This window comes from Calonectris borealis, chromosome W, assembly GCF_964195595.1.
Source record: "Calonectris borealis chromosome W, bCalBor7.hap1.2, whole genome shotgun sequence".
NCBI classification, from domain to species: domain Eukaryota; kingdom Metazoa; phylum Chordata; class Aves; order Procellariiformes; family Procellariidae; genus Calonectris; species Calonectris borealis.
Window position 1 is genome coordinate 18955714 of NC_134351.1, and position 27833 is coordinate 18983546.

General features: G+C 41.3%; 1 protein-coding gene across 1 annotated transcript in view; it reads left to right on the forward strand.

The window, feature by feature from the left end:
* The window catches only part of LOC142074727 (potassium/sodium hyperpolarization-activated cyclic nucleotide-gated channel 1-like), a 298373-nt gene that overhangs the window by 226288 nt on the left and 44252 nt on the right, over positions 1-27833 (forward strand). The gene's annotated exons all lie outside the window — the stretch shown is intronic.

Genomic DNA, 27833 nt, shown 5'->3' on the forward strand with positions numbered 1-27833 from the left:
CCAGGAGAATGAATTTTGTATTGGATCAATACAAAGAAATAAGCAAGTTTACACTATTCTGAACTAGTCTGTCAGAGTCACTGCCACACAAGGATGTCAAAGAGTAAAATCCTGTCCTTAAGTGTTGAGAGAAACTCATGGTCTTCTGCCATTCTTTAAAATAGAGTGGCTAGACTAGAACGGTCCTGGGTGAAAGGTTTTTTCTGCTCTCCCTACTTGCTAACCAGGTATCTGTGCAGATGAAACCACTGAAAGCCACCAGTGAAGGGAGAGCTCCTCTATTTCATTCTGTGAAGTAGCATCCTTGGTTAAGATGGTCTTTACTTGAGGTGAGGAAGCTGGAATATCACATACAAGCCATTAAAAAATCTCTTTTGTTAAAACTCTAGTTTGTGTTCCAGTTTTGTTTTTTTAAAATGTTATGTTTTGTGTGGAAGCAGTTGGAATTTTCTTTGGCAAGGTCCTTGTGTGGGAGGAAGGCAGCATTCATCTTGCTGTAACAGAGGTAGCTGCTTAATCGGAATATAAATCTGACTATCTTCTGTTGGGTGATGCTCATGTTTGATCTACTCAAGGACATTTTTGTTATCAGTTGGTTGGTATCTTCTACAGAAAGGAGGAGGAAAAAAACAGAGGAGAGGAAGGAAGTTGAAAAATTCAGAGAGAAGAAATCATAAACAGGGAAAAGAGAAAAGAAACAAGAAAAGAGGAGAATAAAGGAGGAGTGGTCTGATGTGTGATGAAACCTGTGAAATTTTCAGTGATACCAAGTAATGCCTTTTAGTGTCCTCTGCTATGGGAGGAATGGTGCTGAATACATGTATATATAACTCGTAACAGAGCACAGGATGACATCTGTACTTTTGGAAAGATATGTGAGGGTTTATTTTTTTTAACAAGTTTTGTGGCATAAGAAGAACATAGGTCTGTGATGGATCGTCTGTATCATTGAATCCAACTCTTTGTTGTGAAGGGAAAACATGTCATACAATCCATTTCCAAAATCAATCCAGTTCCATATTTAAAACAGTTGGCATATTCAAGTTATAAGAAACAATGCCATGCCCGTTCACGGGCTCTGAGGCCATATCTGTGTTATTAAAGTCTGAAAGTGGCCTCCCTCCTTACAAAATGCCGACTGGGAATGGTGAATGGTACCCAAAATCGCTTGGTCATTGCTAGATGGTTCAAGTCAAAATCAGGCCAAACCATGATTGTTCTAACAATTTAACAGTACAGATGACTGAATTCCAATGCCTGGACCCATTTAATACCCTAACATAGATGTAGCCTGAGTCCTTTCATTATATTGTGGATTTGTAAGTGTTTTGGAGGGCAGGTGGAGGGCTCTGGTTTCTGCACTGCCTCTGCCAATTTACCCTGCGGATCCCCTTGGTATTTTTTGAAATGTCAAGAGGAGAATGCATTATAAAAATCTATCATATAGGACAGGAAAAGTGTGGAAATTATCCCTAGAGTACAGTGACAGTCAAAACATGAACCTTGGCCAGTACAGAGCTTTTGTTTTTTTAAAAAAAACAGATGCATGTACAGACTCATCAGTCACAGACATCAGAAACAGTTTCATCTATTTCTGCTTTTAAGGAAAGCATTTCTCCATAAATGAAGCCTAATACCCTTCCACTGCAAAAAAAAAAAAACCAAAAAAACCACAACTGTCTTTTCCTCCCTCCTCCCTCCTTATTTCCTTCCTCGCTCCCCTCCCCTCCCCTTCCTTTTTTCTCATTGCTTAAGAGCAGCAAGGCAAATTTGGTCAAGCATAAAAACCAAAAAGCACTTCTGGGGAGAGCTCAAGCATGGAAAATTTAAAAAAAATTAATGAGCCACTAAAAACATGGAGTAAGAATAGAATTTCACTGAAGGAGTGGCTTCTGGTTTTGCTATGATCATGCTGTACTTAGCATGTTTTCTTTGTTCTCTGTATTATATAAAAAAAATTATTTACTCAGTAGAGTGCATTCCTCAGGAGCTCCAATCAGCTTGCACACTGCCCTGATGACAACATAGTAGTTGTTCCAGAAAAAGATAAAAAAAAAAAAAAAGTAAGAACTGGACAGTGGCAATGCCAGAACAGGTTTCCCAATGAATCTGTCCAAATTCTGGCTGCAGCTCACACACTGTGCCCTAAAAACATGACTTGGATGTTCGCTTAGTTTAGCAGTTTCAAATTCTATTTTAGCTACCGCTTCAGTATGCGCAGTTTGGTAGTGCAGGTAGTGGCTGTTTGGTGTTACTAATGGATAGTAAATTAGACTGTTTTAAAGGCAGAACACAATTGTTCTTATATTGGATGGGATATACCATTTTACGTGCCAATAACTGCACAAGGCTATAACGTCCAGGTGATAGCACAGATACCCTAGCTGTATCATTCAAGAATAAATATTTCTTTTTAATGAATCCTGCATTTTATTATACCTTGAGTTTAGTGTAGGGTAAGAATTAAACATTCAGAGTCTCCACAGGGCATACTTAGCTTGATTAAAGTAGCTTCTGATGAAGACATTCAACTGAAACCATTATTTCCTCACTTACAGTAAGCAGAACAAAAGAAACCACACAAACTACTACATAATTATAGCATGAATATCATCAAATGCTATAAAAAAGTTGCAGTGTTTTAAATTTTCCTTATTCTCAGCCATTCAAGTTTACTGTATGGGCTGAAATTTTCCACAGCTAGGCTCTCTTTAGGAGTGATGACCTTTTTTTGGTCCATGTTTTAAAAATTTGGTTCACACTTTTTTTAGCAGAAAAGTAATTATGCATGATATAAATATGACCATTCAACCATTAAAAGAAGCTAAAGGGCATAGTATTAGGAGTAGAAATCTGGTGTAAAATTAATTCTTACATGATAAATACTAATAAAGCTGTATATGCTTATAGTAGAGGTAAGACATTTTTGGTAAAAGAGGATGGATGTTCATTTAACTTAGCTTCTGAAAATTTTATATGGAATATTCATAGTAGATTGGATGAGGAAAATAATGAAAAGCTAAGAAAAGTTTGATGCATATGTGTGAGTGGCTAACTTTATTGAGTAACAGAAAATAGTCATGTTTATTGTGGGGAATTAACTAGGGCTTCATACTAAAAAGGAAAAAAGGATGCTGAACATTTCTAAATTTTACAAGGCTCTCTAGGTGCTTCATAGCTGAGTAAAGCAACTGGTAAACCAAGTGGTAGCTGACCTGTATCATTTAAGGATAAGCTTGTATTAATAAAGAGATTCCCTTCAATGACTGGGAACTAAGGTAGACGCTTATTAGAAAATGGGACTTAAAAACCTCATCTTCGCCCTGGTTAAGTTAGTTGCACAATTTGGGTATATTAGTCCCATGGTAATGTAATTAATTGGGTATCCTCAGCTCTACACACTCAAACTGAATTAACCACGCATTACCATATGTGGTGTGCTACTACCTGCTTGTAAGGAAATGTCCTCTCTGATGAAAGTTAGGAATTAAACATTTCTTTTAATTAAATTCAGAAATTTCACTCTTACTGAAAAGCATATCCCCTTTTTCACAGGTAGACTTATCTGATAATAACTGTCCAGCCTTCTTGAGAATCAGATAGTCAGGAGACTCCTGGCAGTTACATTTTCTGTGGAGATGGAAGGTTTTAAATTGCTTCTGCAAGGCCATGCAGGGTTGGATTCATCTAACCTATCTGTAGCTCTATACAAGTTCTGCATCAAATCTGAGCTAATCATCAGGTTCCCTCTGCACACACCCCTGTCATGGTTTAACCCCAGCCGGCAACTAAGCACCACAGAGCCGCTCACTCACTCCCCCCCCCACCCAGTGGGATGGGGGAGAGAATCGGAAGGGTAAAAGTGAGAAAACTCATGGGTTGAGATAAAGACAGTTTAATAATTAAAAAAAAAAATTGTAAGGAAAAGAGGGGAAAAAAAAATAAGAGAGAGAAAAATAAAATGCAAGAAAGACAAGTGATGCAAATGAAAACAATTTCTCACCACCAAACGACTGATGCCCAGCCAGTCCCCGAGCAGCGGCCCCCCCGCCAACCTCCCCCCTAGTTTTATTGCTGAGCATGTGTTGCGAAATACTGATTTAGGATCCTGCCAACTATGCCAATTTGTCACGAATGAGTGGTTTGAGGCTGCTTAAAGAATCACCGGCAACGGTATTAACAGAAAATGATTTTAATCAAAATTTATAAAAGCACGACTTAACAGAAATCCATGGCAAGGTTCACTCTATCACTTATTACATTGATTAAGTATACACAGGGAAAATCGTGTCAGAATTGAGTTGGAATGATTTGTGCAGAGGCTGAGGACGAAAAGGGTAAGGGAGACCCTCCCATTGAGTCACGAGATTCAGAGAAGACCCCCTTGCTTTCTAAACTCCTGATGGAGTCTAGGTGTGGCTGGATCCACTCCTAGTCCCAGACTTGGTCAACGGTTCATGTCTAAGGGATTATATGTATTTAGCAGCAGTCTAAGGTTCATTCACAGTTTTAAGGTGGATCACAAGATTTTAACAGCACTTAATCATTGACTAATTTAACATTTACAAAGTAAGTTAGTAGAGTCTACTACAATCACAACAGTGACTTAATTACAGATTTGAGATGGTAATATTTATACTATACTTGTGTCCTGGTTCCGGCTGGGACAGAGTTAACTTTCTTCCCAGTAGCTTGGGGGGTGTGCTGTGTTTTGGGTTATGTGTGAAAGGAGCGTTGATGGCCCATTGATGCTTTGGTTGTTGCTGGGTGGTGCTTGCACCAGGGAGGGGGGGGGGGCGCGGGGGGAGCACAGCCGGGGTGGTGGACCCAGCTGGCCAATGGGGTATTCTATACCATGTGACATCATGCTCAGTATAAAAACCAGGTGTGTGGGGGGCCTCGCCCCCCGTTTGTGACACGCGGTCGGCGGTCGGTGAGCAGTTGCATTGTGCATCGCCTGCTTTGTATATTCTGTTATTGTTGTTGTTCTCATTGTTATTATTACTGTTCTATTTTGTTTTATTTCAATTATTAAACTGTTTTTATCTCAACCCAGGAGTTTTCCTACTTGTGCCCTCCCGATTCTCTCCCCCATCCCACCGGAGGTGGGGGGTGAGCGAGCAGCTGTGTGGGGTTTATTTGCTGGCTGGGGTTAAACCACGACAACTTGCTATCGGCTACCTCCATCAATTCACACACACAGACACAAAGATAGATAAATATATAAAGGTATACCTGTCAAAAATTACCCTCGAGTTCCATGAAATATTCACTTCAAATGTCTTGGCATTTCTCAATGGGTGAGGGGTTGAGCCTCAAGGGGTGAAAGGTTTCAGCCCAGGTCCCATTGTCAGCTTTCGGCAACTTGAGAGTTCGCGAGCTCTGAGAGGCGTCCTACTCAGAGGGAGATGCTGGTCACAGCCCGCTGCGGTCCAGGAGAGCTCAAAGGGTCTCGCTTGGGACTGCTATTTATAGGTTCGCAAGATGATTGGCTTTAGTCATCAGTAAATTTCCATCGTGGCCACAATCCGGAACAATCCGGGATAGTAACAATGGTATCATTCCACTTGAGCTACGATCCAGGTAGGGAATGTTTCAGGGCTGTCAGGGATGATGAATTATCCCTGCTCTTGTTCCCTACTTTGGTCAGGCAACAGGTGTTCCTGGTACGGTCAGTGCTGCTCCCCACCTTAGCCATGCAAGAGTGCCTGGTACCGTCAAGGGACGCTAAACTGCCCAACTCATTACACAAAGGCTAAGGCCTAACAAGGGTTCCTGAGATTGTGGAGTGGTCCGGGGGGGGTGGGAAATGCACCACCACAGCATGACATCATATGGTATGGAATATCCCTTTGGTCAGTTGGGTTCAGCTGTCCTGGCTGTGTCCCCTCCCAACTTTTTGTGAACCTCCAACTACTCACTGGAGGGGCGGTGTGAGAAGCAGAAAAGGCCTTGGCTCTGTGTAAGCACTGCTCAGCAACAACTAAAACATCCCTGTATTATTAACACTGTTTTCAGCACAAATCCAAAACATAGCCCCATACTAGCTACTATGAAGAAAATTAACTCTATCCCAGCCGAAACCAGCACATTCTCCACCTCTTATTCCATACTATTTATGTCATGCTCAGGTCCCACACTACCCAATTGTTGTGGTTTAACCCTAGCCAGCAACTAAACACCACACAGCCGCTTGCGCACTCCCCCCACCTCCGGTGGGATGAGGGAGAGAATCGGGAGAGTAAAAGTAAGAAAACTCGTGGATTGAGATAAAAACAGTTTAATTGAAATAAAGTAAAATAGTGATAATAATAATAATAATAATAAAAAAAAGAGTATACAAAGCAAGTGATGCACGATGCAATTGCTCACCACCCGCCGACCAATGCCCAGCCAGTCCCCAAGTCGTGATTGCTGCCCCCCGACCAACTCCCCCCAGCTTATATATTGAGCATGATGTCATATCGTATGGAATACCCTGTTGGTCAGTTCAGGTCAGCTGTCCTGGCTATGCTCCCTCACAGCTTCTTGTGCACCTGGCAGAGCATGGGAAGCTGAAAAGTCCTTGACTATCATAAGCACTACTTAGCAACAACCAAAACATCAGTGTGTTATCAACATTCTTCTCATACTAAATCCAAAACACAGTACTATACCAGCTACTAGGAAGAAAATTAACCCTATCTCAGCCAAAAACAGGACAGTATCCACCCCTTATTCCATACCATCTATGTCATGCCCAGGTCTCACATTTTCCAATACATTCCAATTAATCATCACCACCTTTCTTGTCTTTATATATATATATACACACACAGAGATATCATTCCCTTAGTCTATGGGCCATCCCTCTAAAACATCCATTGAGTTCATTTAGTCCATGACTTTGGGCTCCATCTGTCATAACAGTCTTTCAGGGCAGGAGAGATGGTGTGTGGTGTTGGATTATTGCATGCTGAGGCCAGTTGTGGTTCCATTATCGCTGCGCTTGTCCGGTTCTATCATTGTTGCACTTTGCTCGGTTTCATCAGAGTTCATTCTTCATTAATCTGGGTGATTCTTACTGCAATACCATTGATATGACATATAGCAACCATAGAAGTGATGGCATACAGTATTATATAGCAATTGACATCATACAATACAGTTCATTGGCTATTTTCACCCAAAATCAAATCCCCTTGAGATACACACCGGACTTACCCATCCTTTCGCATTACCCACCAAGGGCACCCAGGTCCCTGAGCAAAAGCAATCCCACGGATGGGTTTTCCCTTGCCAGAGGCAGGAGTAACCCAGACTGTCTTCCCCAGCATATTTCTTATGTGCACGACAGGGACTTTATCCCCCTCTACAGTAGGTAAGGGTTTGGATTGGGCAGGGCCAGGTCGACTGGGAGATCCTCTAGTGTTAACTAGCCAAGTGGCTTCTGCTAAATGTGTATCCCAATGCTTGAATGTCCCACACCCATTTCTTTCAGTGTAGTTTTTAACAGTCTATTGCATCATTCGATTTTTCCGGAGGCTGGTGCATGGTAGGGGATGTGATATACCCACTCAATGCCATGCTCTTTGGCCCAGGTGTCTAGGAGGGTGTTTTGGAAATGAGTCCCGTTGTCTGACTCAATTCTTTCTGGGATTCTGTGTCGCCTTAAGACTTGCTTTTCAAGGCCCAAGATAGTACTCTGGGCAGTGGCATGGGTCACAGGGTATGTTTCTAACCATCCAGTAGTCGCTTCCACCATTGTAAGCACATAGCGCTTGCCATGGCGGGTTTGTGGGAGTGTGATATAATCAATCTGCCAGGCCTCCTCATATTTATGTTTCAGCTGTTGTCCTCTATACTGAAAAAGGCTTTACTCGCTTGGCTTGTTTGATTATGGCGCATGTTTCACATTCATGGATAACCTGTGCAATAGCATCCATGGTCAAGTCCACCCCTCGATCACGAGCCCATCTATATGTTGCATCTCTTCCTTGATGGCCCAAGGTGTCATGGGCCCACTCAGCTATAAACAGTTCATCCTTATGTTGCCAGTCCAGATCCACCTGAGCCACTTCAATTCTAGCAGCCTGATCCACCTGCTGGTTATTTTGATGTTCCTCAGTGGCCCGACTCTTGGGTACGTGAGCATCTACGTGATGTACTTTTACAACCAGGTTCTCTACCTGGGCAGCAATATCTTGCCACAATGCAGCAGCCCAGATGGGTTTACCTCTGTGCTGCCAGTTGTTCTGCTTCCACTGCTGCAACCACCCCCACAGGGCATTTGCCACCATCCATGAGTCAGTATAGAGATAAAGTACTGGCCATTTTTCTCGTTCAGCAATATCCAAGGCCAGCTGGAGGGCCTTCACCTCTGCAAACTGGCTCGACTCACCTTCTCCTTCAGCAGTTTCTGTGACTTGGCGTATAGGACTCCATACAGCAGCTTTCCACCTCCGATGCTTTCCCACCAGACGACAGGACCCATCAGTGAACAGGGCATATTGCTTCTCATTTTCTGGCAGTTTATTATACAGTGGGGCCTCTCTGGTAATTTATTATACAGTGGGGCCTCTTCAGCATGAGTCACCTCCTCTGGCAACACTCCGAAGTTTCGGCCCTCTGGCCAGTCCATGATCACTTCCAGAATTCCTGGGCGGTCGGGGTTTCACATTCGAGCCCATTGTGTGATCAGTGCGACCCACTTACTCCACGTAGCATCGGTTGCATGATGTGTAGAGGGGACCCTCCCTTTGAACATCCAGCCCAGTACAGGCAATCGAGGTGCCAAGAGGAGCTGTGCTTCAGTACAAACTACGTCTGAAGCGACTCAAATTCCTTCATATGCTGCTAATATTTCTTTTTCAGTTGGAGTGTACCGGGCTTCAGATCCTCTATATCCCCGGCTCCAAACCCCTAGAGGTCGACCTCGAGTCTCTCCAGGAGCTTTCTGCCAGAGTCTCCAGGTGGGACCATGGTCCCTGGCTGCTCAGCAGTAACTAAAACATCTCTGTATTATCAACACTTTTTCCAGCCCAAATCCAAAAGATAGCCCCATACTAGCTACTATGAAGAAAATTAACTCTATCCCAGCCAAAACCAGCACAACCCCCCCAATACACACTCTCACTGTAAAGAAAACCTAGCTGACTAGCTTAGAAAAAAAAGACTACATCTTCAAACAGTAGTTGACATGTGAGAGAAATTCTGCCTTTAATAACATTTGCAATTAACTATCATCTCCCTCATTTCTTGAGATAGTAATTAGCAATTGGTAGCAATTAGCATGTTTCCCTTACATAAATATCATCTCTGTTTCTTCAGCAGACAGAGATTCTTGTGAAGTTTTCTAGAGTTTACATTTTTTAATTCGAAGTTCTTGCCACCTACATGCTTGAACATCATCTGGCATCAGAAGGCCCTAGTCCCAAAAGTGGTCTTTTTACTGTCATGACACAAAAAGGAGATGGTACAGACAACAAGAAAAAAATGAAAACAACGAACACAGCTAAGAGAAATCTCTTCCGAAAGGACACCTGAATTACCAAAGTTAAAAGACATATACATAAGCAGTTTCATCTAAGAATGGAGTGTAAGAAATGTCAAACTGGCTCAGCTCTGGCATTCGTCTAAGCCACTACCCTCTGCAGCAGCACCTGTAGGTGGACACTCAGAGAAGAACGAGAACAGGGCAAGTATGGTATTTCCCTTGATGACTCTCCTAGACTCCAACTACTTTCAGTTCAAGGGATTCACTGAGACTGATGTGATTTGTCTATTGAGTAATCCTTAGTACATATCTCTTCCAATTACTTATTTACACTCCTCTTGAATCCACGTAATCTCTCCGCAACCACAACATCCTTTGGCAAAGAGCACAAACCTGTACCCTGCTGCATGAGAAACCACCTCCTTGTCTTGGGCCTGAACCTGGCTCCCACTGTTTTTTGGTTTTGATGGCCATTAATTCTTGTAGCAAAAGTGATAGTACAGTCAATTCCTACCCACCCTTTGCATGCTGGTTATGATTTTATAGACTTCTATGATAACATTCTTAAACTGTATTTTTTGAGGGTAGAGAGACTTATTCTATTTAATTCTTTCTTGCATGGAAGCCAGCTCATCCCCATGATCATCCTTCTTGCCATTCTCAGAATTTTTTCCTGACTCTACTATAGCCTTTTAGAGATGAGAGCACCAGATCTGCACCCAGCATACTGATGTTATAATAATATGAATAATTCCCTTCCTAATAATTCCTAACATTAATTTGCTTTTTTAATCACTGCCAACCACTGAGCTTACTTTTTTTTTTATTATAACTGTAAGAGCTAACTCCTAAGAGGTAATGGATACATTACTTTATTTGTATTTGCCTATGTGTATCACTTAACATTGCTCTCCATCAGTAATTTCTAACCAGCCCATAAGAAGTCCCTTTTAGTTTCTTTTTAACAAGCTGTTTCATCTTTACACAGTGCTATTTCTGAAATGGAGCAGAAATACGTGAAGTTCTTGGCCTTTGTTGTTCCCATACCTATTACAGCCTAATGAGTCAGGTGTAAGATTCTGAAAAAGATCCTGCACAGTGCTTAGTGTTGCATCGAGAGTTGCATTTTGTGACGGTTCTTGTAAGGGAGGTACTCTCAAACAAAATAATGGAAAGCTTCTGTTACTGGATTTATAAATTGATAATAGTAATTGTATCTAAGTCAAAACAGGACTAAAACCAGATCAGTTTGGTACATGTAAACAAATTGAGTATATTTTTAGAGAAAGTATTTGGTCCTTTCAAAATCAATTTTAAAAATTATCATTTGGGTAACTTCACTATTCTTCCCAGTTGTTAACTTTCTCCTTTTCCCCATTAAAACTTACTTCCTTTTGTAATATCTTTCCTTCTATTTCTTATTTATCTTTAGAAATCACAAAACATTAGATTCTCATTTAGACTATGCTATAATCTTATGAGCAAAGGATGAAACATCTCCAGAGTTAATAGTATGAGGCCAAAATGTGGTGTGATTAGAGCATAGTAAGCTTCAATCCTTTTTGATAGTGTAGTCATGATTTCTGGATACAGGCCATCAAACATTAAAATTATAGTAGAAAATCAAATGAGTTTATTAAAAAACAATAAAGTATCAGAGTCAATATTAAATTATTGGAGATTCCAAATATTTTGCTTCCATAACAATATATGTCCATAAATTTAGGGTCATAAAAGACTGAGAGGTAATTGTTTCATTATAATCCACTGTGCATTTTTATATGCAGTGAACCTTGGTATGAAGCTTAAAGAGTGGAATTAGGGAAAATGCATCAGAATTATAGATGTAGTCATACAGGAACTCATTTAAGTATCTCTTTATATAGCTATATGGACAGAGTGAATACCTCTTTATGTAGTGCATTAAAGGGTTTTTTTCACACAGACACAGATAAAACATAACTTTAGTTCATACTCTGGAGTACTGAAGTCATGAATGAATTATGCAGCACGTCAGTCTTGCAGAATAAATGCTGATATACCACAGCATTATTTATTTGACAAATGCTTAAAAAAAAAGTATTGCTATTTTTCAAAGATCTGTGTAAGGTATGTCCAAATAATAGGCTAAGTATACAATCCTAAGCAAAGCCCTGAAAACCTCTTAGAAAGGACTATAATTAAGTTTTTAAAATTAAAAATAGCAATAAATGGGACATTTTAATGTTGGAAATGGGCAGACAATCACCAGGTGACTGGATTATTGTGTTTTAAGATGCTCAACCCCACCGGCTGTGTGACATGGTAACAAACTATGCACACTTAAATCTGTTTCCCAGGGACCTAAGACAATGTAGTTTAATTTCCTGAACTATGGGGAGTGTGTTTGCTCCTCAATTTTTGAGACACAGCTTTTGAATTGCTGACCACTTTCATCACTGTTGCACATATTCCAGAAATTTTTGTCACAGTCCCTTCTGTGTTTGACATGCTTTGTTAGCAAATCCATCCTGAGCTGAGACATTCTTTGGCAAGTCCAAGATCTAACTGCTTCCTTCCAATAATACAGATAATAATACACCAGCAGTTCTTAGTAATTATGATTTTGAACAGTCTTGCACCTACAAGATTCTTTTGTCATAATTGTTTAATAAATTTTTCAGACATGACAGTTCTTTCATGAGCTCTTCAAGTATACTAATCCACATCAAATCCCCAAATCTTAGTGCAGTAGTTTTCTTTCATAAAATGGTAAGCACTCTGGTACCTGTCAGGGTTCTCCGTTTTCCACTTGTGGGCTTCTGCAGTAAAAAGTCATGGCACTTGCATAAGGGGAGCATGGGAAGGGGAAGAGGGGAAGCAGAGGGCAGGATGCAGTCCTGATCCCAGTAGAAACACCGGTGCAGACAAGACAGGGATGCATGGTATGGATGTGCCCACATCCCTTTCCTGTAAATCTCATCCTTGGAGGTGGTGAGAAGGAACTTCTTTTCCTTCAGTTTTCACTGTGGTATTTAAATTCTGGATCCAGAAGCAGGATAAAGTCTTTTGAAGCATATTTGTTTGGAATTGGTAAAAGTGCTTTTGGGGTCATGTAATACAAAAGTTTCTGTGTTAAGTGGGCACCCTTTAAACATGCCAGTGTCCATGAAAGTCACCACAAATAAAGATTAGTGTTGTGAATCACCACCAGCAAGAGGAGATAAATATGTCGTGAACTGTCTGATGCAGAAGCAAATGCATGTGCCTATTTTTATGCACTCAGTTGCATACTAGGAATAGTAGTAACAGCATACAGAAGGGTACACAGTATTTCCCATGCATAAATTTGGAGTTGCCTTTTAAAAGCATGTGATCCTAAAGGCAAGACAAGGAGAACGAAAAACAACAAAGCATAAAATGTGTTCTGAATGCACAGTTATAGACTTAATTTCCAGTTGGTACACTTGTTAAAGCTGTGGGAGATACCCAAGTTAAACTCTGCACATCATGGCAATGCTAGATCATTGTTTTGCTTTTTTCCTAGTGCCACTTGAACAAAAAAAATTGTACCTTTTTTTGAAAGCAGCACAAAAATCTGTCTAAGCTAGTTTTGGACTGTTGCTGTTATCTAGCAAATGCAGTAAGCAAATACTTATAATGTTTTCTCCAAAAATTGTCTTGCAGGCAAGCCAAAGGTGGAATACTGATTTTTTTTCTGATGTCTTACTACCTGAAAAATTGGGGGTCTCCTCCTCAATTGCAAAATAATCTTTTGAAAATGTAATGTCCATATAAAGCCCTCTTTTGATGAGGAGTCTTTATGTAAGAGATTAAATGGAAATGGGAATGCAAAACATATTTTTGTTTATTCATAAGCTGTTCTCATATTGCATCTTTGATTTTCAGTGGGCTTGTGTGTGTCCTATATTAGTGCTTGAAATGACTTATAAATGGAGAGATAATGAAATATAGCGTAGATATGGATGCACAAGGTGTTGAATTACACTTGTTTAATTTAAAGATAAGTGTCTAACACTGAAGGAACTTAGTGTTTGATATTTTTAGTGATTAACAAGAGTCTTCCTCACCTTGGGACTAAACTACTGTGATACAAGATTGTTAGAGATGAGTGGAGTTAAAAGCTAGTGCAAAATCTGGACTATGACACTGTGAGTACAGGTACAGACTTCCTGGTAGCTCCTGGGCTGAGTTCAAGGTAATGGTTTTTATCTGTTGTCTCTGTCTCTTTCGTGATACCTTCACGGTCCTGCTCAGTGGTAGAACTGGATCCTCAGCCAGCCTCTGTAGGAGTAGAGCACTGACTGGCAAGGAGTTTCCCTAAGAGGATTTTCATCTCCCAGTTTGTTCTGCGGAGTCTATGTTAATTTTCTTGTGAATAAATCCATTTTTCTTTTCCCTCCTTTGTGAAAAGCAAAAACTCTGTGGTTGGTAGAGAGGATACTCTCCATCATTTACCAGCAGTTCTGGTTAACAGGGGAGGTCCCGGATGAATGGAGGCTTGCCAATGTGACGTCCATCTACAAGAAGGGCCGGAAGGAGGATCCGGGGAACTACAGGCCGGTCAGCCTGACCTCGGTGCCGGGGAAGATTATGGAGCGGTTGGTTTTGAGGGCGCTCACAAGGCATGTCCAGGACAACCAGGTGACCAGGCCCAGCCAGCACGGGTTCATGGAAGGCAGGTCCTGCTTGACCAACCTGATCTCCTTCTATGACCAGGTCACTCACCTAGTGGATGAGGGAAAGGCAGTGGATGTGGTCTACCTGGACTTCAGTAAAGCCTTTGACACTGTCTCCCACAGCATTCTCCTAGAGAAGCTGGCGGCTCACGGCTTAGACAGGTGTACTCTTCGCTGGGTAAAAAACTGGCTGGACGGCCGAGCCCAGAGAGTTGTGGTGAACGGAGTTAAATCCAGTTGGCGGCCGGTCACGAGCGGTGTTCCCCAGGGCTCAGTTTTGGGGCCGGTCTTGTTCAATATCTTTATCAATGATCTGGATGAGGGGATCGAGTGCTCCCTCAGTAAGTTTGCAGACGACACCAAGTTGGGTGGGAGTGTTGATCTGCTCGAGGGTAGGAAGGCTCTGCAGAGGGACCTGGACAGGCTGGATCGATGGGCTGTGGCCAACTGTATGAGATTCAACAAGGCCAAGTTCCGGGTCCTGCACTTCGGCCACAACAACCCCAGGCAATGGTACAGGCTTGGGGAAGAGTGGCTGGAAAGCTGCCCAGAGGAAAAGGACCTGGGGGTGCTGGTTGACAGCCGGCTGAACATGAGCCAGCAGTGTGCCCAGGTGGCCAAGAAGGCCAATGGCATCCTGGCCTGTATCAGAAATAGTGTGGCCAGCAGGAGTAGGGAGGTGATCGTGCCCCTGTACTCGGCACTGGTGAGGCTGCACCTCGAATACTGTGTTCCGTTTTGGGCCCCTCACTACAAGAAGGACATGGAGGTGCTGGAGCGTGTCCAGAGAAGGGCAATGAAGCTGGTGAAGGGTCTGGTGCACAAGTCTTATGAGGAGTGGCTGAGGGAACTGGGGTTGTTTAGTCTGGAGAAGAGGAGGCTGAGGGGGACCTCATCGCGCTCTACAACTACCTGAAAGGAGGTTGTAGCGAGGTGGGTGTTGGTCTCTTCTGCCAAGTAACTAGCGATAGGACGAGAGGAAATGGCCTCAAGTTGCGCCAAGGGAGGTTTAGACTGGACATTAGGAGAAATTTCTTTACTGAAAGAGTGGTCAGGCCTTGGAACAGGCTGCCCAGGGAAGTGGTTGAGTCACCATCCCTGGAAGTATTTAAAAGACGTGTAGATGAGGCGCTTAGGGACATGGTTTAGTGGGCATGGTGGTGTTGGGTTGACGGTTGGACTTGATGATCTTAGAGGTCTTTTCCAACCTTAATGATTCTATGATTCTATGATTCTAATGAAGGTGCCTAAAGCACATACAGTTGCAAATTCTATGAGCTGATCATTGCATGTTTGTGCGCTCTGATCACTGTAGTACATTTGAAGCAATGGATGGTGCCTTGCTAGAAGGCTAAACTATTTTGTAGATAAAATAAATACTTGTGTGATTATATATATTGTGAAGAAAAGCCACATTCTTTGTAATTAACAGTTTTCATTTTAGCCTGGATTGTTTCAGCCAGTCATTAGCTAACTGAGCAACTGAAAACTATTTAATATTTATTTCTGTGGTCTTGTGAATGTCACATGTATTAAAAATAAGTTTATTTCATAGTGAGGAATTTTTTCTTGTACTAAATTGCAAATCAGGAAGCAAAGATGGGTCTGTGTGTATTAAAAAAAGTAAGAAAAGAGTAGAACTACTTAGAATCATTTGAAAAATATACCTGATGAGAGCATTATGCTATGGGAGTTGGACAACATATTATTTGGGAATTATAGTGGCTAGTACAGGCATCCACAGTCCTTGAAACAAAAATCTAGCGACTCATTGTATCACTCATTGCTAGACATTGTATTAACACTTGGGTATTTATGAAAACACCAGTTTTCATAATCATCCACATTTCACCAAGAGTAGAAAGTCTCCCTTCAGCAGGGGTTGGAAATAAAATAGTTCATGCTTTTTAGCATCTGGCAGAAAATAGATTCACTACAGAGAGGTAGAGAAATGCTGTCAATATTATGTGTGGATGGCTTAATATATAACAGACCTTGAAAGGAATTAAGAGGCAATGACATCTGTAGACCTGTTGAGCAGAACTGGAGGTGTATGTAGCTTGCTTTGCCATTCTCTAACACGAGATATGTTCTTCATAATATTGATACTTACAGCAGTGTGACAAACTTAGAATGTGAGAAAGAGGTTAATACCCTTCCTGAGCCATTATTTAAAGTTCATGGCTGGCCTATTTTTAGGCCACCATGTGAGAAGATGTTCACTGAAAATAGATACAAATCATGTGTCCTTGCAGAATATAGAACATCAGGACATTTCATTTCCAAAGAATATAATTGGGACTGGGAGCAGAATCTTCTTTCCTCTCATCCTTTTGCTTGTAGATTATAACTTCAGTTATACAAGCACACACTCTTACATGAGTTATATTAACCTCTAAATATTTAACTGAAATTAATTTGAAATATAGTTATAACGGGGCACATTAATTAGTTAAACTTTGATTTTTTTTACATTAAATGTACAAATATGTACATTTGTACACATATAGGTATGTCCCTGTGCACATATAAATATATGTGTGGGACTGCATATATATGCATATATGTACACACATAAACAGACTTTCAGGCATATACACGCAAACACATGTGTCCAAGATGTGTGTGTGAGAAAAATACTATATAATACCCTGTCAGTACCTTTGCATAGTACTGTGTAAGTACATACATTGCATTATGTACTCCAATATGGTCTTTACGTTTCTCACTGTTACAGTATATCTCAACACATATTTCCTATGCCACCAGTCTATGTTTATAATATATTACCTTACAATGAACTGTAATGACAAGGGTTTTAAAGGCTCTCCTATGATATAAAATCAATATAGATAAATTTATTCATAAAAGTAGAGATTAATATAGTCTTAAGATCATTTGAAAATCTTTCTGAATAAATTATAGGAACATATTTCTTATGGAAATAATCCTCAGCCTATATTAATTCATAAAGTGAGTAATGTACTTATAGTTAAATGCTATTAATGGTTAAATAAATGTAAAACTTTGGGCAAGCAGATGAACTGAAATTGTTTTGAAAAAGAATATTTAATTGATGTAAAGAATGTGGCACTGCATATGCACCTGCATCCTGTGGCTGCCGAGTCTCATACATAGATGCTAATGGCAGTTCTGAGAGCCCTGTTGTCATCAGACCCCTTGCTTTTAGCACACGTCTAGTCCTGGAAAGAAAGCACAGACAAAAATATTTAAGGACTTAGTGATTGCATGCAGAGAGCAAGCACAGCATAATTACTAAATGTAGATGATAGAAAGCTATGGGTATCTCCCCTGGCTTCTTGGATGTATTATTTACATAGCCACTTCCTTTCCATGCTCCCTAGAACAAAACTTTTCAGGATCTACAAATGCTGAGGATGTCCCATGCGTCCTTGATCTGTCAAGTCTTGACCATGATTTGGCTCCTAGTTGTAATGTGACTCACTCTTTTTTACTCTGATACCATGCACTCCCTTTTATCTTGTTTACATTATACACTAATGGCTCAAATACTGGCCTAAAATTCCTTCAAGTTGTATTCCCTAAAGGCTTTATTTTTTTTAAATTCTGATTTAGGGTATTTCACTATGGTACCTGTTCTACAGCTGATGATATCCCCAAATTAAATATTTTTTTTTCAGGGCCAATTGGCCATCCCAAGATCTGCCATTATGAAGCGTGTCTGCCTACTGGATGTTTAGAGTCTGATGCATTACTTTTACTCTAGCTGTTATTACTAATCCACATAGGCTTAGTCTACTCCTACCAGTTTGCCTTCTCTTTCCTCCACGTGATCTGCTATTGAGTCTGTTCTTGCTGTCACCATGCCTACTTGCACTCCTCAGAATTTCTTACACTCTTTATACCTCCGGTGCCATTTATGCATCTCTTTCCCCTGCAGCTACCAATATCAGTCAAAGTGGCACTCTCAAGCAAATTCTATCTTTGGGGCTGTCTGGCTGTCACTCTACTAAGTTATTTCCAGAGACTTCATCTTCATTTTTACCATCTGATGATATCTCTTCTGGAGCCAGCTCTCCATGTCTCACCCTTTCATTTGTAACTGAGCAGCATCCTCATGTTTCACTATAAAACTGGGCTCCAGAATCTGCACTTTCAGTATTTTTCTACATCTACATGCTTGCGCTCCAGCGCAGCAGCCTGAATGTGGGACATGAGTTCCTTACACTCGTGTCGCAAGTTGCTACTCACAACATAACATCACTGAGCCCTTGTGCCTGATCCTACTCCAGCACCCTTTTCAGTAGTTTCATTTAGAAGGCAAATTCAAATGGTCTCATAATTAGCTTGTCCCAGTCACATAGTGAAGTAGTGATGAAGACCGATTCAGAATTAGAAAGGGATTGTGCATCCTCCTTATCTTTCTTTTTATATCCTTCTGTTATATATAGATGTGTACATATATAGCTGACATCATTGTAAATATTCTAATACACACACAGAGAGGCATTCAGGGTTCTGTCACACATTTGTCTAAGAAATCTAAATAAATCTTTTCATTGTTTATAAATGCTCTTTTTCCCCACTTTAAGATGCTGAATATACATAATGCAGCAACGTTTAGATTTTGTGTGTTAGATTAAGTTAGGAGTTTGCTGTTTATCCTATATCATAATATAGAGTAGGCCTTCATTGAATAGTTACAAATCAAATTAGATGCAAACAGAAATGTAATTAAAAACTCTAAACATAACTTCAGTGTGGATATTTCAAGCTCAGCTAACTGGGATTTATCCAGTATAATCAGTAAGATTTAATTTAAGTCACTTAATAATTTTATAGAGAGAGGCTTTGAACCAATGGGCTTTTAATTCATAATTAGAAGTAAGTGTTAACCCAGCAATTAACAAGATAACAGTATTTCTGATCCAGAGCTCTTGGAGAGCTTTAAAATAACTCAGTGAACAAATCACCACTGATTTTTAAATAACTGTTTTCCTGTTGTTGTGTCAGCTAAACCATATACATAGGGTGTAGATAAAGCACATTCACTTGAGAACTACCTCCTTGCTGACTCAGTTGTTTTGGCCATTTGGGTTGCAATACACAGGGGACTGGAGAAGGGAGGAGGGGATAAAGAGGGAGGGATAAGATGGCAGAAGGAATTTCTTGCCTGTTGCAGAGCTCATAATACACTCTCCGTGGAAGTATTCCTAGCTTCAAGTTCTGCTCTTGATCAAACAAGTGCAAATCAGAAATAAGTCAACACAAAAATTTATATCCAAGTCATAGCTTTCTATTTCTCCTAAGGCATGTTGATTTTTTTCCTGCCACCTAGTTCTTTGCTTCAGTACTTTGTTTTAGCCCCCAGTCAGTCCCCTGCTAGCTTCAAACACAGATTTTTCCTCCCTGCCTTCATCCACAAGTTATAGCCTTCCCTTTTTTCAGTGAGACAAACTGTATTGTTCAGGCATCACATGCTGTTCTGCATTCTGACATATTTTGCACAACAAAGCACCCAAATCGATATATTTTACCTAGTAAGTCACAGTAACTCAGGCTGCCTTTGTGAAACTCCACTCTCTTCCTCTTTTTCTTTGTGGCTTGCTTTCTCTCATACACAACTACTCTTCCTTGCAATCAGGTGAATCAAGCACTGTCCTGAGGACAGCAGCACTCTTTCCTGCACTATTCTAAAAGAAAACCATTTTTTTCTGGCAATCAGGTGAAATCTCACTGACTTTGATGAATATAAGAAGTACTCTTCATTCAGAAGAGCTATAAGTAGCATTCAAATTGGTTTTTTTTAAGGATATAGTAGAAAAAAATAGTAGCTGCCACACAGATCAAATACAAGGTCAACCACAGATTGATTGGTGTTAGCAAGTGGTATCATTGGAGTTTCAGTACAAATGCACAAGAATGAATATAGTTTCCAGAATCATCAGATTACCAGATAGAGGAGGTGACTGGAAGCTCCAAAGACAGTGGAAAAGCAATGCTACAGTAGATATTAACCTGTGAGCAAGCAGACTAGACAAAGTTTTGTAATTATTAGCAAAACCAACTTTCTCCTGTTCCTTAATCACAGTTTTAGAAAAACATGAGTTGTGCTGCATTCATTTGTACAACAAACATGATGACTAATTCACGCCACTCTTCCATGTACTAACGCAAGTTTCTGATATAGATACCAATAGGATTTTGTAAACTTCACATCTCTTAGGATTCACCTTTCTGCCACAATTTGACAATACCTGTGTTTAAATCTGTAGTCTCATTGGCATAATGGGACAACTTCAATATTTAAAATGCCTTACTAAACCAAGACTTCAGTCTTAAGTGCCACCTGCCCAAGATAGTATTTAGTAAATAGAATCATAGAATCATAGAATGGTTTGGGTTGGAGGGGACCTTAAAGATCATCTAGTTCCAACCCCCCTGCCATGGGCAGGGACACCTTCCACTAGATCAGGTTGCTCAAAGCCTCATCCAACCTGGCCTTGAACACTTCCAGGGAGGGGGCATCCACAACTTCTCTGGGCAACCTGTTCCGGTGTCTTACCACCCTCACAGTTAAGAATTTCTTCCTAATATCTAATCTAAATCTACCCTCTATAATACGCTAGTATTAGTGAGTATAACACACACACACAAATAGGAATAAAGATGTTTGGTTACTCGGGGACAGAAAACTGAAATAGTGATTGTTAAATACATTTGCAAATTGCAGTTTATTTATTCAGTTAATAAAAGGGAACAGTCTCTATAGCAACTGCTGTATTGTACAGCACTAATTCCATATTACCTTCTGTAATAAACTGTGAGTGTGTTTTTTCTTAGAGCATTCAGGAAATTTCTTCAGCAGTACAGTTCAGAAGGGAAAACCTACAAGAAATAGAGGTTGGTCAAATGGCCCAAACTTTAATACTTATCTGAGTTATCAGGACTTCTCAGGCTTTTGAAATTAGACTGGCTATCTCACAATTACAGACTGCCTTAAAACATTGCCTGTATCTCTGTTCTCATTTTGATGCTTCTCATCCCTTTCCCAGCTGGAAACCAAAATTAAGAGGCATAGAACATTTCAGAACATTAAAGAAGATTAAAGCTAAATTCCCTTAAAAAAATAGCCCAGTTTAGGCATGGATGGACAGTTGGGTGAATGAAAGGGTGAATAGATAGTGTCTATTTTCTTTCCTTCCTTCTTTCTTTTGCTCTTGTTTAATCTTCTAAATATAATGGAAGATCCAGAGAAAAGAAGCATGAGAGGCACAGAACTGCTCTCCCTTAAGCTCAATTAAATCAATTAACAAGCTGGGAAAAGATGGATATCCTTCATCAGACTGACTTTATTGGAGGATTATCCTGTCTGCATTTGCATTTAATGCAATAATAATTCTGAAGCCTAAAAAATGCATATAAGGAGTTGAATAGAAAATTCTAACCAACTAGGGAATGATAGAAAAGTATGCAGAAGGCCAACATTTAATCAATGAAGCCAAGAAAACATAATTGGTCAAATCTATCAAATCTGCTTGCAAATGCATAAAAAAGATTGCTTTCTCTAAGGAGGCAGCAATACTAGCTAGCATATGCACTCTTTAAGACTGACTTGTCTTAAAATGAGGTGAACAGAGCAAGACAGAAAAAAAAAAAGAACCTGCTTCCACTCAGTCCTAGCAGAATCCAAGCAGGGGATTTCATTCAACGTTTGGCTGGAAAGCATATTTATTCCTCCATTCCTTTTGCCTACCTCCTTTTGCCTGTCTCATCTCACAACTGGCTGGAAAATTTTCTGCATCTGGGCAACCTCTATGCAGGTACACTGGAGGTCTTGGGGACCTGAGGGCTTTGAAAGTGTAAATACACAGGCTGTCCATTGGTTTTCAAAGCAACTAAGATCATGTGGACTGTCTTTGCCCTAGAGATCAGAGGTTTTTAAGGTTTTGTGCTTTGTCTGTAAGTCAAACACGTAGGTTACCTCAGCATTCTTGGGCTTTATAATATATAGCCACAGGGGCTAGAGAGCAAGGTTTTCTAAAGCCCACACACTCTCAATATCCAGCTATGTTAACAGAACGGCAAAATATCAAAGTTCTGATGAAAAGAGAATTGTGTTTCCCTGGACATAAATGTAGCTCTGGACATAAATGATGGTATCCAAGAGTTACCCTATTTGTAAGTAAAATTTAAGCAGGGTCTCTGTGTTAAAAGTGATCAATGTAATTGAAAAATGGAAAAATCATGGAATCTCATTCAAAGAGAAAAATGTACATAGTCATTATTACTTATATGAAAGCATCTGAGCAAAATTTATTTTTAAGTGATACACTCTGTATAGATGATTAAACACAATGTGTCAAAGCAATTTGAACAATTTCAGGTGCACCAGAAATAAAGAATATTGCATCCCGTTGCTGCATGTAGATTTTCTAGCATTAAACAAGTTGTGAGCTAATGATGTAGTCATTCCGTCAGTGGAGTACTAATCCTAGTCCTCCAGATCGCCTACTGTCATAAAACCTATGAGAACTTAATATCAGTGAGATGCCTCCTTTCTGACAAAGTTGACTATAATTGACCAATGGGTTAAAAAATTACAGGATATCATGAACACATACAGAATATGACTCCTTAAAACCCAGCTTAAATATATTTAACCTGCTCATATAACCCCAAATCCCTAAATATCATGCTTTTTCCTGTAGTTCTCTCTTAATCACCTGCTCGGTAATTTTCCTTTTGTGAGTTATTTCTAAGAGAAAAAATAGCTTTCATAATAAGGTGATTTCTTCCTTTCAATGGCCAGGAAATTAAAACTGATTTAGTTTCTCATCCTTTGAAAGCAGACTGTAAAGGAGGGACACTCAGAAAAAAAAATTGCATTGTTAAAGTTGTGCACTAGATTTTTACAATAGTATGTAGAAACGACCTAATGAAACTAAGCAATTCTTCGATGTAGCCATAAATAGACTTTGGTGGCCTACACATAAGAAGGACACAATTTGTAGATGGAAGCAGTACCTTTTATTAGCTCAATTGGATTAGTGGGAAAAAGCAAACAGATCTTTCAAGAACAATGCCTGCTTTTTTCTAGCAACAGCTTTTTCCAGTCAGTCTAACTAAAAGCACCACCTTTATCTAAAAATCTTCTCCTGGGGAAAAGGTCCTAAAAACTCTTATAGATGCCATCATAGAAGTAGTACACTGTGGGTCACCGTCGTGACCCTGTCACAGCTAGGACAGCCTTGCAGCTGCCTCTGTAAATGTGACATCTTGAGATGCATCGGAGCAGTCATCCAGAAATACTGAATCCATGCAAAATTATAATACCTGATGATCTAATATCAGTTTGAAAAAATAGCCAGGAAGGGCAAGATGAGTGATAAAACCAGTACAATATAAAGGAGCAGAAGCCAGGGTAACTACCTAACCAATCTCTTATATAAAGCAGACAGTTGAACGTCCGACTTAGTTCTTATATAACGGAGATCAACAATTGAACTAGATCAACACTTGCTCGGTGTAGGTCTGAATCACTTGTGCCCTTTAACCACTTTAGCTATAAAATACACTCCTAATCCTTTCCTAAGGCTTCACTTTGTATTTTCTTGGTGTATGTCGTGGTTTAACCCTAGCCAGCAACTAAACACCACAGAGCCGCTGGCTCACTCCCCGCCGCCCAGTGGGATGGGGGAGAGAATCGTGAGGGTAAAAGTGAAAAAACTTGTGGGTTGAGATAAAAACAGTTTAATATTTGAAATAAAGTAAAATAGTAGTAGTAATGATGATGATGATGATGATGATAATAATAATAATAATAATAATAATAATAAAAAAAATACAAGGCAAGTGATGCACAATGCAATTGCTCACCACCCGCCGACCAATGCCCAGCCAGTCCCCGAGCCGTGATTGCTGCTTCCCAGACCATGCTTCCTAGTTTATATACTGAGCATGACATCATATGGTATAGAATACCCCATTGGCCAGCTGGGTTAGCTGTACTGGCTATGCTCCCTCCCAGCTTCTTGTGCACCTGGCAGAGCATGGGAAGCTGAAAAGTCCTTGACTATCGTAGGCACTACTTAGCAACAACTCAAACATCAGTGTGTTATCAACATTCTTCTCATACTAAATCCAAAACACAGTACTATACCAGCTATTAGAAAGAAAATTAACTCTATCCCAGCTGAAACCAGGACAGTATCCACCCCTTAATCCATACCGTCTACGTCATGCCCAGGTCTCACATTTTCCAATACATTCCAATTAATCATCACCACTTTTCCAGACTTTTGATATATACACACATAGATATCGTTCCCTTAGTCTATGGGCCAACCCTCTAAAACATCCATTGAGTTCATTTAGTCCATGACTTTGGGCTCCATCTGTCATAACAGTCTTTCAGGGCAGGAGAGATGGTGTGTGGTGTTGGACTGTTGCATCCTGAAGCCAGTTCTGGTTCCATTATCACTGCACTCATCTGGTTCTATCATTGTTGCACTTTGCTTGGTTTCATTAAAGTTCATTCTTCATTAATCTGGGTGATTCTTACTGCAATACCGTTCGTATGATAAATAGCAACAATAGAAGTGATGACATACAGTATTATATAGCAATTAACATCATATAATCCAGTTCATTGGCTGTTTTCACACAAAATCAAATCCCCTTGAGGTACACACCGGACTTACCCATCCTTCCCCATACGCATTACCCACCAAGGGCACCCAGATCCTTGAGCAAAAGCAATCCCATGAATGGGTTTTCCCTTACCCGAGGCAGGAGTAACCCAGACTGTCTTCCCGAGCATATTTCTTATGTGCACGACAGGGACTTTATACCCCTCTACAGTACGTAAGGGTTTGGATTGGGCAGGGCCAGCTCGATTGGCAGATCCCCTGGTGTTGACTAACCAGGTGGCCTTTGCTAAATGTGTATCCCAATGCTTGAACGTCCCACCACCCATTGCCCTCAGTGTTGTCTTTAGCAGTCCATTGTATCGTTTGATTTTCCCAGAGGCTGGTGCATGATAGGGGATGTGATACACCCACTCAATGCCATTCTCTTTGGCACAGGTGTCTAGGAGGGTGTTTCGGAAATGAGTCCCGTTGTCTGACTCAATTCTTTCTGGGGTGCCATGTCGCCATAGGACTCGCTTTTCAAGGCCCAGGATGGTGTTCCAGGCAGTGGCATGGGGCACAGGATATGTCTCCACCGATCCGGTGGTTGCTTCCACCATGGTGAGCACATAGCATTTGCCTTGGCAGGTTTGTGGGAGTGTGATATAATCAATCTGCCAGGCCTCCCCATATTTATATTTCAACCATCGTCCCCCATACCAAAGAGGCTTTACTCGCTTGGCTTGCTTGATTGCAGTGCACGTTTCACATTCATGGATAACCTGTGCAATAGTGTCCATGGTCAAGTCCACCCCTCGATCACGAGCCCATCTATATGTTGCATCTCTTCCTTGATGGCCTGAGGTGTCATGGGCCCAGCGAGCTATAAATAATTCACCCTTATGTTGCCAGTCCAGATCCACCTGAGCCACTCCAATCTTAGCAGCCTGGTCCACCTGCTGGTTGTTTTGATGTTCTTCAGTGGCCTGACTCTTGGGTACGTGAGCATCTACGTGACGTACTTTTACAACCAAGTTTTCAACCCGGGCAGCAATAGCTTGGCACAATGCGGCGGCCCAGATGGGTTTGCCTCTGTGCTGCCAGTTGTTCTGCTTCCACTGCTGCAACCACCCCCACAGGGCATTTGCCACCATCCATGAGTCAGTATAGAGATAAAGTACTGGCCATTTTTCTCGTTCAGCAATGTCCAAGGCCAGCTGGATGGCTTTCACCTCTGCAAACTGGCTCGATTCATCTTCTCCTTCAGCAGTTTCTGCGACTTGTCATACAGGACTCCACACAGCAGCTTTCCACCTCCGATGCTTTCCCACCAGACGACAGGACCCATCAGTGAACAGGGCATATTGCTTCTCGTTTTCTGGTAGTTTATTATACAGTGGGGCTTCTTCAGCACGTGTCACCTCCTCCCCTGGGGATATTCCAAAATCTTTGCCTTCTGGCCAGTTTGTGATCACTTCCAAGATTCCTGGGCGACTGGGGTTTCCTATTCGGGCCCGTTGTGTGATCAGTGCAACCCACTTACTCCACGTAGCATCGGTTGCATGATGTGTGGAGGGGACGCTCCCTTTGAACATCCAGCCCAGCACCAGCAGTCGGGGTGCCAGGAGGAGCTGTGCTTCAGTACCAACCACTTCCGAAGCAGCTCGAACCCCTTCATATGCTGCCAGTATGTCCTTCTCAGTTGGAGTGTAGTGGGCCTCGGATCCTCTGTATCCCCGACTCCAGAACCCTAAGGGTCGACCTCGAGTCTCCCCTGGTGCTTTCTGCCAGCGGCTCCAGGTAGGGCCATTCTCCCTGGCTGTGGTGTAGAGCACATTCTTCACATCTTGTCCTGCCCGGACTGGCCCAAGGGCTACTGCCTGAACTATCTCCTGTTTCATTTGTTCAAAGGCTTGTTGTTGCTCAGATGCCCCATTTGAAATCATTCTTCTTCCTGGTCACTCGATAGAGAGGGCTTATGAGCTGGCTGTAATTTGGAATATGGGTTCTCCAAAAACCACAACACCTGAGAAGGCTTGTGTTTCCTTTTTGCTAGTTGGTGGGGACATGGCTGTTATTTTGTTGATCACATCCATTGGGATCTGACGACGTCCATCTTGCCATTTTATTCCTAAAAACTGGATCTCCTGTGCAGGTACCATGACCTTACTTTGTTTTATAGCAAAACCGGCCTTCAGAAGGATTTGGACTATTGTCCTGGTTCCGGCTGGGACAGAGTTAACTTTCCTCCCAGTAGCTTGGGGGGTGTGCTGTGTTTTGGGTTTGGTATGAGAGGAGTGCTGATGGCCCATTGATGCTTTGGTTGTTGCTCGGTGATGCTTGCCAAGTGCAGGAGAAGCTGGGGTGGGGGAGCATAGCCGGGGCGGTTGACCCAGCTGGCCCATGGGGTATTCTATACCATGTGACGTCATGCTCAGTATAAAAACCAGGGTTGGGGGGGCTCGCCCCCCCAGTTCGTGATACATGGTCAGCAGTCAGTGAGCAGTTGCATTGTGAATCACCTGCTTTGTATATTCTGTTATTGTTGTTGTTGTTATTGTTATTATTACTGTTATACTTTGTTTTATTTCCATTATTAAACTGTTTTTATCTCAACCCGGGAGTTTTTCCTACTTGTGCCCTCCTGATTCTCTCTGCCATCCTAGCGGAGGTGGGGGGTGAGCAAGCGGCTGCATGGTGTTTAGTTACTGGCTAGGGTTAAACCACAACAGTCCTTTTCGGTGCCCAACGTGGCGCTCGAAGGGTTGAGATAACAACAGATTAACTAGAGCGTATTAACGAATTTATATCTGTTAACAGTTGCCAGTCACAATATTGATTCATCTGTTCTCGATATTAATTTATCTGATCTACTCTTGTTTTTGCTGTACCTCTGTCGTGGTTTAACCTGGGAGGCAGCCAAATACCACGCAGCCGCTCACTCACTCCCCCCGCCCCCAGCGGGACGGGGAGAGAATCGGAAGGGTAAGAGTCAGAAAAAACTCGTGGGTTGAGATAAAGACAGTTTAATAGAACAGGGAAAAAAAAAAAGGGAAAATAATAATG